At 48.5% G+C, this 18932-nt stretch overlaps 1 long non-coding RNA gene and 1 other non-coding gene across 3 annotated transcripts; both read left to right on the forward strand.

Annotated features, from left to right (window-relative positions):
* The first annotated feature begins 700 nt into the window (after positions 1-700).
* Positions 701-8745, forward strand: LOC142876380 (uncharacterized). 2 transcript variants are annotated; one of them, XR_012923285.1, is made up of 3 exons: positions 701-742; positions 2494-2649; positions 8205-8745. It is a non-coding gene; the product is annotated as an uncharacterized LOC142876380 (long non-coding RNA). The 2 variants fall into 2 exon arrangements; XR_012923284.1 differs by lacking the exon at positions 701-742 and adding an exon at positions 969-1111.
* A 6006-nt stretch (positions 8746-14751) lies between these two features.
* LOC142876544 (5S ribosomal RNA) lies at positions 14752-14870 on the forward strand. The gene has a single exon (XR_012923445.1). It is a non-coding gene; the product is annotated as a 5S ribosomal RNA (ribosomal RNA).
* Positions 14871-18932: the final 4062 nt, after the last annotated feature.

An 18932-nucleotide genomic window follows, 5' to 3' on the forward strand; every position in this document is an offset into this window, starting at 1 on the left:
CCGCTGGCTCGCCACCCACCCACGGGTGAACCTGGTCAGGGTGCTTTCTCTCAGGGGCAGACTCTGATCCTTGCGGGCTACCGGTGTCTCTGTTTGCTTGTTTCTTTCTTCCATTTCGGGAAAGGCTTCCTTGCTGGGTGTGGAAATCTCCTATGCCTTCCCTCGCCTATTCTGTCAGCTTTAAAATTCTTTTTCAGTTGCCACCCTCACAGATGGATTAGGAAACTCTTTTCGGTGCATTCATTAGTGAAATGACCTCAATGGAGCTCGAATCCAATATCTAATCGCCGGCTTTTAGCAAGTGCACACCCCGGGGTGGTTGGGGCCCAATCCACCTCTGGCCAGGCCCAGGCCCCTTGGACTGGGCCACAGGAGGACACAGAGCAGGGTCCCGGCCCCCACGGTAGCGGTGCCGGCAGTTCTCCAAGGGGTTGGGGGTTTTCCAGAGGTTGGAGATGGAGGGGACTGATTTCTTCAGCGCCCCCCAAACCACCCCGCCCCACCCCAGCCATGGGACACATCCCGAGAGACGCGCCTACACTCGCTCCCCTCCCCCATGCGCTGTGCCCCAGCCCTGGCCCTGGGTAATAGGCGGCAGCTCAGGCACAGGGCGGGGGCGCAGCTGACAGGGCTTGTGCAGGAGGGCGGCCCCTGGCTGGGGGCAAAGGTCGAGCTCCCCGCGCGAGCGCAGTCAGCAGAAGCGGCGCGCTGGGGGTGGGGGCGGGTAGGTGAAGGAGGCGAGGTGAGGAGAGGAGGGGGGCTGGAAGGTCTCCACCTTGGCGGGTCCAGCCGTGGAGGCGCATCGTGTGTGTGTGTGTGTGTGTGTGTGTGTGTGTGTGTGTGTGTGTGTGTGTGATTGTGTGTTTGTGCGTGTGTGTGGACGGCCCCCCACCGCCCCGCCCCGCCCCCCACGCCAGTCCCGCGGAGCACGCTAGACCCGGCCGGGGAACTCCACATGCCCGGCCCAGTGTGGGTCAGTGCTGGCGGGGGGGAACCGCAGAGAGGCTCGGCTTCTTGAGCGAGGCAGGGGCGCCCTCCGCCGTCTCTGGCCACGCCGCCCTGAACGGGCCCCATCTCGTCTGGTCTCCGAAGCTAAGCAGCGTCGGGCCTGGTTAGTACTTGGATGGGAGACCGCCTGGGAATCCCGGGTGCCCTGGGCTTTTTTTTTTTTTTTTTGCCTCTTGTTCTGTCCCCTTTCTGGGAGCGCGGCGGCGGCCCGGGGTGGGGGTCACCCCCACCCTCAGCGCCCGCCGCGGTGCCTGGCGCCCCAGCCCGCACCGTGGGGCCTCCTCTTGTCCCAAGTCGCGACACCGCAGCCACGCGGCAGCATGCATGCCATCTGGACTGTCAGGTGTCAGACCAAAGCTCTGGTCTGTGGGACCCACATGCTGGAGGAAACCTTGAGAGTCTGAGAGGGGAGGGAGTTGCAGAAGAATTCCCAGGATGTCATTTTGAGCGAGTATGTGACCAGAATGCGTCCCGTTGCTTTGGAGGTTCTATGGGCTACACTGTAGGAATCTTTGGTGGTGGCACTGGATGTTGGGGGATCCGGAGTCACACCCACACCTGCTCGACAGGCCCCATTTTACATTTCTTTTCGGATTCATTTTCTTAAAAAGTGTCTCTTATCTCTATTGTTGCATTTCCTTTTCTCTCTCTTTTCAAGCAGATTATGGGAGTACAAGTATTGAGGTGACATGTACTGCCCGTGCCCCCCTCCCCCCTGTTTTCTGATTCATTTATTTCTCATTTTCCCCCAGCGAACTGTGGGGGTACCAATGTTAAGGTGGGTGTGAGGACTAAACTCTAATTTTTTGCTAAAAACTCCTTCCTAAGGAGGCCAGCTGGGTTAGGCTGGCAAATGGTAAGGAGGCCAGCAGGGTTAGGCTGACAAAGGGTAAATTCCCACAAGGCGGCTTTTGTTAACCAAACGAAGCAGTGGTTTACTTTTTGACCTGATTCTGGTATAGCATTAACATCACCTAAAAGATAAGAAGCCCCTGTCTTAACTCCAGCATCCTGGCAGTTGCCTATCATAAATCTAAAATGTCTTAACTGAGCATCCTAGCAGGTGCGTATTCTTTAATTTAAAGCATCTTAAAACATCCTAGCAGGTGCCTATTGTAAATTTAAAATGTCCTCCTGTCTGGACCTCCCAGAGTGCCCACAACCTTATCTTAAAGTAAGCATATCCTTTCTGGTCTTCTAGATAAAGTCTAACCCTCTCAGCCAATTGCCAGCCAAAGAATCTTTAAACCCACCTATAACCTGTAAGCCCCCGCTTCGAGATGTCCCACCTTTTTGGGCCAAACCAATGTATGCCTCTCATTTATTGATTTGTGACGTTGCCTATAACCTTTGTCTCTCTAAAAATATATAAAACTAAACTGTAACCCAGCTACAGCGAGCCCACTTGCTCAAGGCTTCTTGAGAGTGGCTCCGGGTCATGGTCCTCAAATTTGGCTCAGAATAAACTTCTTTCAAATATTTCAGGGCTTGGATTTTTTCCATCCACAATTTTGGCGTAGTCGGCAGGATCTCAGAGAAGACTCGGGACCCCCGAAGGAGTCGCCGGAATCCGGAGCTAAGGTATCAGCACAGGCCCATTGAAGCCCTTCTGACTTCTAGCCACTCCTCCGGCGGGAACCGGTAAGTCCTCCTGAGATCCGGACCTCCCACTCTTGGTCAAAGGTCCCGGTTTATTCTGATCTGTCTGTTCTCTTCCTAAAAATTGTTGTTTGGGATCCTAATTTGATGTAAAAGTGCACTCTTACGGGCTTTCTCTGCTGCCTTTTTCCTCTCAAAGACCAATTTCGATTGGCTTGTCTGCATATTTGCGTAAGGAACCCAACTGTCCTATTCGTAGATAAATGAGAGACTGAGTTTCTCAGCTCCAAAGATAAGGGGCAGCTTACTCCTCCCAGACCTAAGGTAGCCCTGGATGACCAGAGCCCTGATTGGGAGTTGCCTGGGGCGATTCCCCGAGGCGCGAGTAGCCCCACAGGGAACCCCCAACAAATTAATTTAAAAAAAGGCTCGTCCAGAAAACGCGCATAAGAGCTGATCACTTGGCGTTTTGAGCCCTCTCAGAGGTACTAGACCCCCAAAGAGAGTAACTGGGACACATAAGAGGGTGAGACCGACTCAGTGGTGAAACACTGAGGAGCCCCACCCACAAGCAGCACACTCTGATTCACTACACCAAACCCTAGACCACAGTTCGTTCGGTTCCTTCTTAAAAAAAAAAAAAAAATGGGAAACAAATTATGTAAAAATGAGAAAAGGCAAAAAGAACGACCTCCTTCAGGCACCCCAGCTGGTTTTATGTTTAATAATTATGGCTCCTCTACTTGCAAGTATTTATATAAATGGAAAGATCTTACTAAAGATGACCTAGGTCTGAGGTTTCCAAAATGGGGAACTTTCAATATTCCCAAATTGGTTTTCTTGCGCGCTAAACTAAAAAAACTAGGTTCTCAAATTAAGAAAAATAAATAAAAATCATACTATTGCTGGCACTTGGAATCATCCAAAAGAGAGAATGATAAACTTGCCTCCCTCCAGGAAGTTAATAAAAAAATACTTGAGGCTGTCTCAGAATTAAAGAAACTAGCAGAAGCCGCTTCTAAAATCAGGAACGCTCCAAAAATTGTCTCTCCTTCTGCTCCCCCTAACCCTCTGTTCTCTAAATTTCCTTATCCTGATGATTTCATTTTCCCCCTTCCTTCCCCTATTCCTTTGCCTCAAGCTGTAAAAGGATCAAAAATAGCTAAAAAAGAAGATAAAATAGTTGTTGCTCCCTTTAAAATAAAACCCACTGGCAGAGGGGACCCTAATACATTATATACACCCTGGACCAAGACAGAGTTAAAGGCTCTGGTGTCTGGGTTCCCTGATCCAACTCAAGACCCCCTCAGGTTTGCCAGAGAATTCCAATTAACACTTAACACCCTGGACCAAGACAGAGTTAAAGGCTCTGGTGTCTGGGTTCCCTGATCCAACTCAAGACCCCCTCAGGTTTGCCAGAGAATTCCAATTAACACTTAACACCCTGGACCAAGACAGAGTTAAAGGCTCTGGTGTCTGGGTTCCCTGATCCAACTCAAGACCCCCTCAGGTTTGCCAGAGAATTCCAATTAACACTTAAGACCTATGATCCAGGTTTCTCTGACCTGTATCAGCTAATTGAGTTACTAGTCCCCAAAAACAAAGCTAAAAAATGGTTCAGGGTAGCAGGTTAAAAACAACCTTTAAAAGATTTTGATAAAATAGATGCAAATAAAAAAAAAATGCAGGGAGCTCTGTGACCGCCTCTATAAAAACTTACCACAAATTTTCCCTAAAGTTATAGATTGGGCAAAAGTGCAACAATGTAAAATACGCCCAAATAAAACCATACCTGACTTTTATAACAGGTTTTAAAAAACATTCAAACAATATTCAGGGATACCTCCTAAAAATTTTGAGCATGGTAAAAGTGACACTTTACTAAATTCTGGATTTGTACAAGGCTTAGACGACAAATTAGTGACCCTGATAAAAAAAAATAATGTGGCCTGGGCTTCTCTGCCCACTAGCAGCCTGGTCATCCTAGCCGACCAGTTGTCATAAACAATAGTTAAGAAGCAAAAGAAAATGGCCTCCAAGATTATGAGTTGCTAAAGCAACTTAGTAACCAAGTCAAAAGGTCGGAGGGGTTCCGTCCCCTACAGAGATCACAGCTGGCCACCGAGAAAGTGATTTATTATTACTGCAAAAAAAAGGGACACCTTAAAAAAGATTGTAAAAAACTTAAATGGGTGCTTGCACAAAAGGAGCAAAAGGCCTTAGAGGGAGGCACCAAAAAAACTTTAAAACTAGAATAGGGAGGCTCCGAGGGAATAGAGAGGATTTTCCCCTTACTTCTAACAAACACTCTAGGGGAAATAGAAATATCCATAAATAAAAAAGACACCAGAGCCCTTGTGGACACTGGTGCCACGCTGTCAGTCCTCAACCCTACCTTAATTAAAAACCCTCTCCCTCAAAGTAAAAATTCAAATGGTAGGGGTTTCAAACTCCCCAATTGTTGCCTTTAAATCTGATCCACTCCAATTTCAATTGGGAGAGCTTATAGGACAGCATGTTTTCCTTTTAATAGATAGTGCTCCTATACACCTGCTGGGACGGGATTTCTTAGAGACCCATAATGCCCACATCTCATTTTCACAGAAGGGAGAAATGATTCTCAATTTGGGAGACACAGAAGACTTACAAAACCCTACATGCAGTATCGTGCTTGCTGAGGTTAATGGAGATTTTGAACAGGGGGACGTAGAGCCTTTCTTATCCAAAATACCAGATTCTCTATGGGCAAACTCTTCCACGGATATTGGACAAATTAAGCCAGCAGTTCCCATAGAGATCACCATAGATGAGTCTAAACCCCTGCCAAACATTAAACAATACCCCCTTAGGCCTGAAGCCTTACTAGGAATCAAGCCAATCATTCAGGACCACTTAGATAAAGGACTCATAACACCCTGCACCAGGATTGTAACACACCAATCCTCCCAGTCAGAAAACCAAATGGGAAAGGCTGGCGGTTTGTTCAGGACCTAAGAGCCATAAATAAAACAGTGGTTCTGAGGCATCCTGTCGTCCCTAACCCCCACACCTTACTGTCCAATATTCCTATCACTGCCAGCCACTTCTCTGTCGTTGACTTGTGCAGTGCTTTCTTTAGCACACCTGTAGATCAGGACAGTCAATATCTTTTTGCCTTCACTTGGGAAAATCGCCAGTGTACATGGACAGTCTTGCCCCAGGGTTACTCTGAAAGTCCTACATATTTTTCTCAAATATTAAAGGCAGATTTAGATGATATTGTATTCCAAAATGAATCTACTCTGATTCAGTATGTGGATGATTTGCTGTTGTGTTCACCCTCCCTGAGTGAATGCAGAGAAGACACTATATACCTGCTGCAACAGCTTGCCTTGAAGGGACACAAAGTGTCCAGAGATAAATTACAATTTAGGCTCCCCCAAGTTAAATACTTAGGGCACACAATTTCCCCAAAGGGACTTCTTATAAACCCAGAAAGAATCTCTACCATCATGGCCTTTCCTTTGCCCAAAACAAAAAAACAATTAAGAGGGTTCTTAGGGCTAACAGGCTACTGCAGAAGTTGGATTCCAAACTACTCATTAATGGCCCAGCCCTTATACAAAAAACTAAAGCATCACCAACCAGACCCAATATGCTGGGGGGAAGTGAAAAGCAATATATAGAGGATTTAAAACAGGCTCTTACCCAGGCACCTGCTTTAGGACACCCAAACTATAGCCTTCCTTTTTTCCTTTTTATACATGAAGTAGATGGAAATGCACTTGGAGTATTAACTCAAAAGCATGGCAACAGTCACAGGCCAGTTGGTTATTTCAGCCAACAGTTAGACCCAGTAGCAAATGGACACCCCCCTTATATGAGAGCCATATCAGCTGCAGCCATTTTATATAAAAAAAATTGAGAAATTTGTCCTGGGGTCCCCACTAATAATTTATGCCCCTCATTCTGTGGACTCTCTCCTAAACTCTCACCACACTCAACACTGTTCTGTAAGTCGCCTTGCCTCCTATAAAGTGCTTTTGCTTCCTGCCCCTAACATCACTTTGAAGCGCTGCAATATTCTTAACCCTGCAACTCTTCTCCCTCTTCCAGGTGAGCAAGAGGAAAAACATGACTGCAGTCTACTAACTGATATCTTACTCTCTCCTAGAGCAGATTTGCAGGAAACTCCTATCGAGAATGCTGAGTTAATTTGGTTTACAGATGGTTCTTATTTAAAGGACCATCAGGGACATTATCAGGCGGGATATGCTGTCACTTCCATGGTAGACATAATAAAAAGCGCCCAACTCAAAGGAGTAAAATCGGCCCAAATGGCTAAATTAATAGAATTAACTAGAGCTTATATTTTGGCTGAAGGGAAGGTAGCTAATATATACACTGATAGCCGCTATGCCTTTAAAATAGCCCATGATTTTGGCATGCTATGGAAACAGAGAGGATTTCTTACCTCCTCTGGACAACCTATAAGAAATGGGCACCAAGTCTCAGAGCTATTAAAAGCAATTCAAATGCCTAAACAACTGGCAATCATAAAAATTCCTGGGCATTCCAAAGATAACACTAAAAAAGCTAAGGGAAACAATCTAGCTGATGCTGCAGCAAAGAATGCTGCCCTAGAAAAGATGACCTGTCCTGTACGAGAATGCCCTTTCTGACCCACCGACACTCTCACTAACATTCTTTTACAGTACCAACAGGCATCAACCCCTAAAAAAAAAACAAATCTGGCAGCAAAAGGGAGGTGTATTTGACCCAAATAGGGAGTTGTGGCTGGGTCCCAACAAAAAACCTATAGTTCCTTTAGGTGCACAATTTCCTCTCCTTCAATTCATTCATAAAATGACTCACTGGGCCCCTGAAAAAATGATATTATGAAAAAAACAATATTTCTAAAAACCATCCCCCACAATAGCCCAAAAGGTATATTTTCGTTATACTATATGTCCAGAACATAACCCTGGCAAGCCTTTGCATGGCTCCCAAGGCCACTTTCCTTTGCCTGCAGGACCATTTAAAGTTTGGCAACTGGATTTTATCCAGATGCCACCATCCCAGAATTACAAATATGTATTGGTCCTGGTTCGCATGTTCTCCCATTGGGTAGAAGCATTTCCTTGTCGGAGGGCTACTGCCTTAACAGTAGGCAAAATACTGCTGGAAAAAATCATTCCAGTTTGGGAAATCCCTTCTGAGTTACACAGTGATCGTGGAACTCACTTTACTGGACAAATTATCCAATCCATCTGCAAAATTTGGCCCATAATACAACATTTCCATTGTGCCCATCATCCTCAGTCGTCTGGGTTGGTAAAACAAACAAATGGCACAATAAAAACTCAATTAGCTAAATTAACTGAGGCCTTTAACCTCCCCTGGCCAAAAGCCCTCCCACTGGTTTTGCTTAACCTTAGATCCTCTCCCTTTGGGAAGCACTGTCTATCACCTTATGAAATAATAACAGGGAGACCTATGAGGCTGGACGAGGGCTTATATGAGCCAGCCTTACTTAAAGGAGAAATACTACATTATTGTCAGGGACTACTTAAAGCTCTAACAAATAATGCAAAGATGATAACAGAGTCTTTCCACAGTGAGCTTACGGGAGCCAAAGACCCCAAGGATCATGGATTACAGCCAGGTGACTTTGTTTATTGGAAAAGGCACCAACTAAAAGACTCCTTACAACCTCGCTAAAAAAGACCTTACCAGGTACTCTTAACTAACTCTTGTGCTGCAAAATTAAAGGGGGTCGCCTCTTGGATTCATGTCTCACATCTAAAACGAGTGCCTGACCACGCTCCCGACCACACCTGGACTTCTAAATTAATCTCTGACACCCGCCTACGACTTCAGAAAACATCTGAGTCTCAATCGGCCTCCAAAGCGACGTCCAAAGCAACAACCGAAGCGGACAGTCTTCCCAAGACATTGGACCAGGCCAGTCCTCATGAACCCTAAAATAACTCTCATTCTTACTTTACTTGCTATAGAGTATATTGCTGCAAACCCTAAATGCCTTAACCAAGACCCCCAAGAGGTTGTTTGGGATTTGTAAAATCTCCCTTGGTATAACTTTCTAAATGGATATGGTTATAAATTTCCTTGTTAAGATTAAAAAAATATTTCACCTGATTATCCTCCTTCCCATAATTTCCCCTATCTGCCTACCCCACACTCCTGTTCTCTTTAAACCTAAAGATTTTTCCTGGCTTCCTGCAAATCTCACTACCTTCCCTGCCGGTAAAAATCATATCATTTGGTATGACATAGATCAGGATGAAATGAAGGCCACTGAATGGAACAGTTCCACTGTAAATCTCCCTAGAGGGGCCCCCTTTGCAGGTTACCTCTATTATAAAGCCTTAACCAAGTATAATGCCCTGCAGGAATATTTACCGAATAATGCCTCAGGACGATTATTGAGGAGATCTAATCAGATAAAATACTGTGTCACAATAGACATGGGTGATGACAAACTCAGACAACTGCCTGGGTATGATGGGAGAAACCTAGCAGCTTCCTGTGTAAACTGTCGCAGCATAAGCTGCCCAGACAACCACCAGCCCTGTGCTTGTGGCTGGATGCCCTTGTCCAGCACCAACCACACTGACACTGCCCATAAAAAACTATTTATGGGAGTCAGTTGGTGGACAGAAGTCCCTGACAGTACAAATTCCACCCTAAGACAAGGGCGCCTCTGGGAAGCCTCATGGCACACTCAGACAAAGGCATACTTAGGAGTAACCTCCACCCGTCTGACAATTGTCTGGGATACCCAGCGGTTCTGGGTTAACTCCATTTATCCGAATTGCACTGAGGGCATTAGTATACAATGGCAACAGCATTCCTGGTGGATACACCAAAATTGGCCATCCAAAAGACTAAAACGCGATCTCACGGAAAAAATTGGAGCTGGGTTAGGTATATTGGGGCAAGCTAAATTCGCAGCTAATGAGGAGAGACATTCCCTAAAAAAAGATTCCCTCTCAAAAATAGAACACATAAAAAAAATGCTGTTCCAAAAAAAATGCTGTTCCAAAAAAAAGAAAAGGGATGGAAAGCTGCCCTAAAAGATAATGCAGGTCTAATAAAGTAGATAGAAGAGACCAGACAAACCCTAAAGACATACGCCCAAACCCAGAGGTGGGAGCGAGCATGTGCTCTGACCCAACAAGGACTCATGTCCATGTTATTACAAATAGAATCTAAAGGGGCTATAAAACAATGGCCTACAATACTCAGTGCTAAGGCTCAATCTATGCACCTATGGAAAATATATGGTTCCCCAAATCTATAAAAATTTTTAGATGGTAGATGTAATCTTAAATATTATATTTTAAAAATTCTGGCACCAAAGTTAAATGAGGCTCAACAATATCCTGTAGTTCAACTAGCTGGCATTAAAACCATTGTCAATAATACCAAAATACTTCCCATAAAAAGTCGATGGGCTATTTTAGCTGATAAAAACACCTGGCATCCCATTTCCCTCTCAGATTGTAAAAATAAAAAAGGAAAATGGCTATGCCCTCAAAACACTTAAAACCCTGATTTCTCCCAGATTTGGCCCCTAGTATCCACCCCCATAGAACATAACATCTGGTATATGAAAAAGGGCCATTTTTGCTGGGAGAAAAAACAAAATGACATTATAGAATTATATGATTTCTTTTGTAACAAAGCCTCCTTTTCCCTCCTAAATACTAGTATATGGTGTAACACAAAGGTGGTGAGAAAAATAAATTTGCTAACTGTAAACAAGTCCTATAATAATTTAAATATTAAAGATCAAATGTTTCTCAAATTCAATTTATACCCTCCTCAGGATGTTATACCTATGGAGACTAATTGGCCAGAGGAAAAATTAAACTTATTAGACTCCAAATTGGTATCAGTTTTACAATCCTCAAATAAAATTTACCATAAAGTTCAATTGACTGTTGATAAAAAAGATAAACATATTATAAGTCTGATTAAAAAATATGATGATGCATGCAGAGGATTTTTTTGCTGGTTAGGCTGCTTGCTACCTTCTCATTCTACCTATGACTTTCCTGGGCACCTTCTGTTTAGTACTTTTATGACACTCATTGCCATATTATTATTATATGTTTCTTGTAAATGCTATACCAGATACAGAAAAAGGAAAAAAAAATCAATCAAAGGCCCAGATCATGATAGCTTGCAAAATAGATCTGGTCCAAGATGTGTTTTTAGACTAAGACCCAGGCCTGACTCTATCTGGCCCCTTTTAACAATTGGCTACTAAATCAAGTAGAGTCAAGTCCCTCCCCTAAGATATAACACCGCCTATTCTACAGCACCCTGGGACCAGATAGACAACCCTAAAAATGAGCCTTCCTAGCGCCGTGGGACCTCATGCTGGTTGTTGGCCTACACATGCATTCCATGGAATGATCTTTGGCCAACAGGGGGAACTGAGGACTAAATTCTAATTTTTTGCTAAAAACTCCTTCCTAAGGAGGCCAGCTGGGTTAGGCTGGCAAATGGTAAGGAGGCCAGCAGGGTTAGGCTGACAAATGGTAAATTCCCACAAAGCGGCTTTTGTTAACCAAACGAAGCAGTGGTTTACTTCCTGACCTGATTCTGGTATAGCATTAACATCACCTAAAAGATAAGAAGCCCCTGTCTTAACTCAAGCATCCTGGCAGATGCCTATCATAAATCTAAAATATCTTAACTGAGCATCCTAGCAGGTGCGTATTCTTTAATTTAAAGCATCTTAAAACATCCTAGCAGGCGCCTATTGTAAATTTAAAATGCCCTCCTGTCTGGATCTCCCAGAGTGCCCACAACCTTATCTTAAAGTAAGCATATCCTTTCTGGTCTTCTAGATAAAGTCTAACCCTCTCAGCCAATTGCCAGCCAAAGAATCTTTAAACCCACCTATAACCTGTAAGCCCCCGCTTCGAGATGTCCCACCTTTTCGGGCCAAACCAATGTATGCCTCTCATGTATTGATTTGTGACCTTGCCTATAACCTTTGTCCCTCTAAAAATATATAAAACTAAACTATAACCCAGCTATAGCGAGCCCACTTGCTCAAGGCTACTTGAGAGTGGCTTCAGGGCATGGTCCTCAAATTTGGCTCAAAATGAACTTCTTTCAAATATTTCAGGGCTTGGATTTTTTCCGTCGACAGGTGCATCGCCCTTTCCCCGCCCCCCCCCCCCCCTGCTCGGGTCAGGTCAGAGCTTCAAGTGCGCCCATCCCCCAGTCGGTGCGCACCCACCCCATTCCTAATGGATGTGTACGCCCATCCCCTCCCCACGCCCGCCCCCCGACACCCACCGGATGAAGGTGATTCCTCTCTGTCCACTTAGGTGTCCATCCGTTCCTACCAATTTGCCGGTGAGCGCGCGCACGTGGTGCTCGTGTGTCCGTTCTTGGGACACCTGGCCTACTGGAACGGGTTCCAGCTCTGGCCAGGAGAACACGAGAGGTGCCCGCTCACCGCTGCTCCTCACAGCCGAATGGCACTCCGTGGTGTCCACGCGCCACACTTTATCAATGCACTCCTGGATGGATGGGCACTCGGGTCGCTTCCACATCTTTGCGATTGTGAATTGTGCCCTAACTGTAACCCTAACCCTTACCCAGCCCGTCTCCTCTGCCCCTGCCTGACGCACTCCTCCCCGGCCAGGCCCGTCACTGTCCTGGGCCCCGGCCTGACCGGATCCTTCCCGCCCGGCCTGTCACCATCCTCTGCCCCTGCCTGACACCCTCCTCCCCGGCCGGGCCATCACATCGGCCCCTGCCTGACTGGCTCCTCCCCACCCGGCCCGTCACTGTCCTTGTCCTCGGCCCCTGCCTGACCGGCTCCTTCCGCCCGGCCTGTTACCATCCTCTGCCCCTGCCTGACATGCTCCTTCCCGCCCGGCCTCTCACCGTCCTCGGCCCCTGCCTGACCGGCTGCTCCGTAGCCTGGGCCTTCCAAGGGCATGGTGTGGACACTGCTTCCAGGAAGCCCTCCAGAAACCCAGCAGCAGGGTGGCCTCAGCAGTCTCCAGCAGGCATCCCTAAGTCGCCTGCAGGGGATGTGCCCCCGCTATGCCGCAGGGGCCCAGCCTGGTGTCTTCCCTGAGGCCCTGGGGCTGCCGCTCCCCGCAAGGGGAGAGCCGTGGAGGTGGGGACCGCCTCCTGATGGGGACATACACGCAGCTCTCCACGTCGGATTCCGGGGCTCTCTGACCTGCCCGAAGGCCCAGCTGGCCTGCGGGTCCTTAGAGTGGCAAAAACATCCGAAACTGAGATTGTGGGTCCGGTGGGTGTCTGCACTTTTGTGCTGGGCACCCCAGGGAGGCCCGGGTCTGGCTGGACAACGTGGTCTGCTGGGCGGGGGGTTTGGAGGAGAAACTGATGCTCTTTGCACTTTGGGTAGCAAGAGTCTGAGGTGTCCCTGAGCCCTGCGCCATGTCGGGGGCTGGGAGGCCGGGGGGTGGAGGAGCAGGAGGAAGAGGAGGAGGAGGAGGAGGAGGAGGTGTGAAGGGCCGGGCCTGCAGTCCTGTTCCCGGGGTGGCACGGCAAGTGGCTTCTTCCACAGGCTGCTTGGCCTGGGCTCCCTGCACCTGGGCCTTTGGAGGACCGGCCCTGTGCTTGCCAACACTTCCTGCAGGGACCCAGAGCTGGGAGGTGGCATCTCTCAGCCCTGGGTCGGGCAGAGCCCCAGCGGGCCATGCCCACAACCTCTCTCAGCACGGGTCCCCCAGAAGGCTCCTTTGGGACCAGGATTCTCTTGCGGTGACTCTTTAAGGTCTGGCCCCTGGATGGAGGGGCACCAGAAGTAGAGGAGCAGGAAGGGGAAGGGGGTGGCCATGCGAGGGGACACTTTGAGGCCAAGTCCCAGCTTCAGCCTGATCCTCCTGGGAACCCCGCTCTGAGACAAGGAGCCGGGCTTCGCATTCCCACAGCAGCCAGTCGTGGGCTGAGGACACCTGGGGCGTTGGGAACTCCCTGGCTTCTCCTTGGTTTAACATCTAGAGCTGCTTGTGAATTGTGCCGCCACACACATCCGAGTGCAGGTGTCTTCCGCACAGACTGCGGGCCTCGCTCTTCTGAATGCCACTGGCTCGCCACCCACCCACGGGTGAACCTGGTCAGGGTGCTTTCTCTCAGGGGCAGACTCTTTTCCGGGCGGGCTACCGGTGTTTCTGTTTGCTCGTTTCTTTCTTCCATTTCGGGAAAGTCTTCCTTACTGGGTGTGGAAATCTCCTATGCCTTTCCTCGCCTATTCTGTCAGCTTTAAAATTCTCTTTCAGTTGCCACCCTCACAGATGGATTAGGAAACTCTTTCCGGTGCACTCATTAGTGAAATGACCTCAAGGAAGCTCGAATCCAATATCTAATGGCCGATTTTTAGCGAGTCCACACGCCAGGGTGGTCGGGGTCCAATGCAGCCCCGGCCAGGCCCGGGCCCCTTGGACTTGGCCACAGGTGGACACAGAGCAGTGTCCCGGCCCCCACGAAGCGGTGCCGGCAGTTCTCCAAGGGCTTGGGCGTTTTCCAGAGGTAGGAGATGGAGGGGACTGATTTCTTCAGCGCCCCACAAACCATGCCACCCCACCCCACCCCACCCATGGGACACATCCCCAGAGAGAGACGTCCCATAAACTGGCTCCCCTCCCCCTTGCACTGTGCCAGAGCCCTGGCCTGAGGGAATAGGCGGCAGCCCACCCACAGGGCAGGGGGCACAGCTGAAAGGGGTTTTGGGGGAGGGCGGCCCCTGGCTGGGGTCAAAGGGCGAGTGGCCGGCGCGTGTGCAGTCAGCGGCGGCGGTGGAGGCGGTGCCGGCAGCAGCGGTGACGCTCTAGGGGTGGGCAGCGGGTAGGTGAAGGAGGCCAGGCGAGGAGAGGAGGAGGGCTGGAAGGTCTCCACCTTGGCGGGTCCAGCTGGGGTGGTTCATCTTGGTGAGTGTGAGTGAGTGTGAGTGTGTGTGTGTGTGTATAGAGAGACAGCCCCCCCGCCCCGCCCCGCCCGTCACCCCCGTCCCTCGGAGCCCGCGGGACCCGGCCGGCGAACTCAACAGGCCCGGCCCGGCGCGGGGCCTGGGGCGGGAGGAGGCGGCGGGGAAGCGCAGAGAGGCTCGGCTTCTTGAGCGGGGCAGGGGCGCCCTCTGCTGCCTATGGCCACAGCACCCTGAATTCGCCCGATCTCATCTGGTCTCGGAAGCTAAGCAGGGTCGGGCCTGGTTAGTACTTGGATGGGAGACCGCCTGGGAATACCGGGTGCCACAGGCTGCTTCTTTTTTTTTTTTTTTGGCCTCTTGTTCTGTCCCCTTTCTGGGAGCACGGCGGCGGCCCGGGGTGGGGGTCACCCCCACCCTCAGCGCCCGCCGCGGTGCCTGGCGCCCCAGCCCGCACCGTGGGGCCTCCTCTTGTCCCAAGCCGCGACACCGCCGCCACGCGGCAGCATGCGTGCCATCTGGACTGTCAGGTCTCAGACCAAAGGTCTGCTCTGTGGGAACCGACATGCTGGAGGAAGTGCGGGCTAGGGATTCTGCAAAGAACCCAACAGACAGGATTCCTGCTCTCCTTCTGGTAACAACATCCGGGGTTCCAGAGGTGGTTGCCAGGGGAAGGGCTCTCTGAGGAGGTGACAACGGAGTAGAGACCTGGATGGAGCCTTCTTGGAGGATGGTGCAGACCCGAATCTGTTGCAGGATGCTGCAGTGTCACCATGTCCTGGGCGCAGGTTAGAAATGCAAAGTCTCCAAGCCCTGACCCTGGAGCGACTGGATCAGAACCTGATCTTTAAGGAGATCCCCAGCTGATTCGTGTACCCTTGAAAGATTGAGAGGCCCCGAGTTAAATCGCGTTTCCCCCCTCTGGGGCTTCCTACATGGGAGGAGAGATCCCCAAGCTCCCTCAAAGTCTTGTAGATTTCATGGGGATTTCACCATCCGCGCCCCCCAGTTTGGTTGTCACCCACACCTTTAGCCCTTTGCACCCGCTTGCCTTCTTCTCGATTCCTTTATTCTACTCGGGATTTAATTTTTTTAAACACCCCAGTTTTTTACAAAGCACGGCAGTAGAGTAAAAAACTGGAGTTTCTTTTCATACGAACTTATTTATTTGGGATTTTTTTTAATATTTCAAATTATTGATACATTCAAAGAGTCATTTTAATCTCTATAAATTTTTCATGATGGGATGTTTGTTGAAGCATTCACCCACACGAAGACCTGGTTTACATGCACATGTTTTGCAAATATAGATCGTCTCTCTTCTTCCTCCTTTGATTTTTCTGTTAGAACAAATGTCACAAGCTTTGTGTGTTTTTTTGTTAGGGTGAGGTGAGATTGTATGGAGCTTTCCATCTACACGTTGCTCTAACTTAGTGGATAATAATCCACCGCTGGGAGTTAGCGGACCATCTCTGAATTCTCCTACAAGATCATGTACTAGTTTCCTAATACATTTCACACGCGTTATCGGTTTTTCATTTTTTCTTTTTTTGGCGTTCTTTGTACGATATATGAATTTACAACACTGGCCTCAAGCCCCCAGAAAAACAACGTACACCACCATTTCAGAGTCTTCCTCATAAAACATTGCAGTGATCAGCTATCTCAACACCCCCCATACGCTTTGTATAGTTGGTCATGACCTTGGGTTTGAGAACTATGTGGCCCGACGTACGAGCTGCCCCCATGCTAACCGTGTCGAGTCACACTCGACATCCGAGTGCAAAGGGTTAGGTGGAAAATCTGGGGGGTGGGCGGGGGGGATTTCAGGGTTTCTAGAACAAGTGACAACGAACAGGCATGCATGTGTCTTGGAGAAGAGGGAGCTCACAATTGCCAGCACAAGGTCCCGCCTCCACCCCACGTGGGGCAGGGGTGGAGCGGCCGTGGTCCCGGCTCCCAACAGGTGGCTGAGCCTGGGAGAAGCATCCTCTCACGGTGGCCTCCAGGAATCCCACAGGGCTGGGGCTGTGGAGGGAATTTTCACTAAGAGGAGGATTAAGGCATCTTCGTGGACCATGGCCGGAACAACCTCATGAGTAACTGAGCACTTAGTGTGCTCCGAGACAAGGTAGCTTTCAGAGCGAGGTTAATTGGCCTTGCCTCTTTGCAACCAGTTTGTTCAGGGGAGACAAAAATGGCCACGTGTGTGGTGACAATTTGCTTTCTACGTGCCCAGGAACTGATGCACAACAACAGTCATCCCAAAACAACAGCAGCAATAACCAGTGCTTACTCTGGTCGGGTGCCACGCTTCCGTTGTTTAGACCAGGCGTCCTCAAACTTTTTAAACAGGGGGCCAGTCCACTGTCCCTCAGACCGTTGGAGGCCGGACTATAGTTTAAAAAAAACAAACTATGAACAAATTCCTATGCACACTGCACATGTCTTATTTCGAAGTAAAAAAACAAACGGGCAAAAACACCCACGTGTGGCCCTCGGGCCGTAGTTTGAGGCCGCCTGGTTTAGAGCCATATTTATTTAATTCTCACCAGGTGTTACAAGGTAGATGTGATTGTTTTTCTGGTGCTGAGGGTTGTTAAATAAATTATCTTAGACCGCCCGGGTAGGGAGAACTGCTGGAATTTGGCTGCAAAATTGAATTTAGCTCATTTTCTTGTGATTCACTGTCTCTTACTACTTATTCTAAGGCAGTGGTCGCAAAGCCTTGAGTCAAATCCAGGTGTGGGTTGATCTGCGCAGCTTATTAAAGAAGGAGGCTTTTCTCTAGCAATACAATCCAGGTTTCCAGCTTCTCTTGAAAAATCTGAAGATGGGGTCACTTCGGGGCCACTTTTCTTACATGACAGTAACTGGCAGGACATGAGTAGTCTCTGTTTAGAGGGGCATGACCTTGGTTTCTCTCTTGTCTCCAACATTCAGGGACCTCTCCAAATATTTAGGCTACCTGCCAGGTACCGGAAATGATTGGAGTTTGTAGATCCTGAACGAGCCATCCTCATCTCTCCAAAAAAGGTTTCTAAAAATAGTTAAGCTTCTCCGGTAGTTACCGTTCTAAAAGCATGGAGGATGCCAGGCAAATGTTTGACATCCTTTGTACCTTATCATTTGTTACAGCCCTGGGCGAGGGGTGCAGTTATTGACACCCATTTTAATAGGTAAGGAAACTGAGTCTCAGAGAGGGTCAACTATCTGCCTGAGGTTGCACAGCCAACTAGTCAATGGTATTCTGACTTCAAAAGTCTGTGTTCTGGCCCAGGACTTCAAACATCACTTGCATGTGAATTACCAGGAGATCTTGTTCAAATTCAGATTCCAATTTTGTATGTTTGAGGTGGGGCCTGAGATTTTGTCTTTCTTTCTTTCTTCCTTCCTTCCTTCCTTCCTTCCTTCCTTCCTTCCTTCCTTCCTTCCTTCCTTCCTTCCTTCCTTCCTTCCTTCCTTCCTTTCTTTCTTTCTTTCTTTCTTTCTTTCTTCTTTCTTTTTTCCTTCCTTCCTTCCTTCCTTCCTTCCTTCCTTCCTTCCTTCCTTCCTTCCTTCCTTCCTTCCTTCCTTCCGTCTTTTCTTTTCCTTCTCTCTCTCTCTCTGTTTTTTTTCCTCCCTCCCTCCCTCCCTCCCTTCCTTCCTTCCTTCCTTCCTTCCTTTTTTATAGAGACAGACTAGAGTGCAGTGGCATGATCCTGGCTCACTATAACCTCAAACTCCCAGCCTCAATCCATCCTCCCATTTCAGCCTCCCAAGTACCGGAAGATGCCACAAAACCCGGCTAATTCTTTTACGTTTTTTCTAGAGATGGGATCTCACTATGTTGCCCAGGCTGGCATCAAATTCTCGGCCTCAAGCAATCCTCCCCCCTCGGCCTCTCAAAAGATTTTGCATTTCTAACAAGCTTGAGGACTGGTCTATGGACCATATGTTGAATAGTGAGGGTCTAGGTCATGGTCAGTAAACTGGGCCAGCTGGTCAAACTTGACCCTTCACCTGTTTTGTGTGGTTCACAAGGTGCATTTTTAAGTGGTTGGGGGAAAAAATCGAAAGAAGAATAATATTTCATGATGCATGAAAATTATACAACATGCAGATTTTGGTGCCCATAAATGAGGTATTATCCGAACAAAGTCACGCCTGTTTGTTTACATCTTATTTCTGGGCTGTTTTGGTGCTGCAATGGTGCAGCTGGTAGCTGGAGCTGAGATTGTTTGGCTCGGAAACCCTAAAACATGAAGTATCTGGCTCGTTGCAAAAAATGTTTGCTGACCCCTGGTCTATACCACTATCTAGGGCAGGGGTCCTCAAGCTTTGTAAACAGGGGGCCAGTTCACTGTCCCTCGGGCCATTGGAGAGTGTGCACTGTGGGCCTGGGACCAGTCGGCTG

The sequence above is a fragment of the Microcebus murinus genome, chromosome 15 (assembly GCF_040939455.1).
Source record: "Microcebus murinus isolate Inina chromosome 15, M.murinus_Inina_mat1.0, whole genome shotgun sequence".
Lineage (NCBI taxonomy): Eukaryota > Metazoa > Chordata > Mammalia > Primates > Cheirogaleidae > Microcebus > Microcebus murinus.